At 50.0% G+C, this 224-nt stretch overlaps 1 protein-coding gene across 1 annotated transcript in view; it reads left to right on the top strand.

Annotated features, from left to right (window-relative positions):
• Positions 1 to 224, top strand: part of PPFIA4 (PTPRF interacting protein alpha 4) — a 38,746-nt gene that overhangs the window by 13,640 nt on the left and 24,882 nt on the right. The gene's annotated exons all lie outside the window — the stretch shown is intronic.

The following is a 224-nucleotide window of genomic DNA, read 5'->3' as shown; positions in this document are numbered from 1 at the left end:
CAGCCCCATATGCCAGAGGCAGCTGGTTCAAACCCAGCCTTGGCCAAAAACTACAAAAAACATAATCATGTTCTGTCTTGAGCCCAGGTCCTCTAAATACTCTGGGGCAATAGAAGATATAGGTGGAGAAAGAGGGAACTCTTAGTCCTAGGGGAAGATTCATTTCTGCCCTTAAGAAACCCCTAGTCAGGGCGGTGCCCATAGCTCAGTGGGTAGGGCGCTGG

The sequence above is a fragment of the Otolemur garnettii genome, unplaced genomic scaffold (genome assembly GCF_000181295.1).
Source record: "Otolemur garnettii isolate 467f Iridium unplaced genomic scaffold, OtoGar3 scaffold00055, whole genome shotgun sequence".
NCBI lineage: Eukaryota > Metazoa > Chordata > Mammalia > Primates > Galagidae > Otolemur > Otolemur garnettii.
The sequence above is the reverse complement of the archived record's forward strand: the minus strand, read 5'-3'. Positions and strand labels throughout refer to the sequence as shown.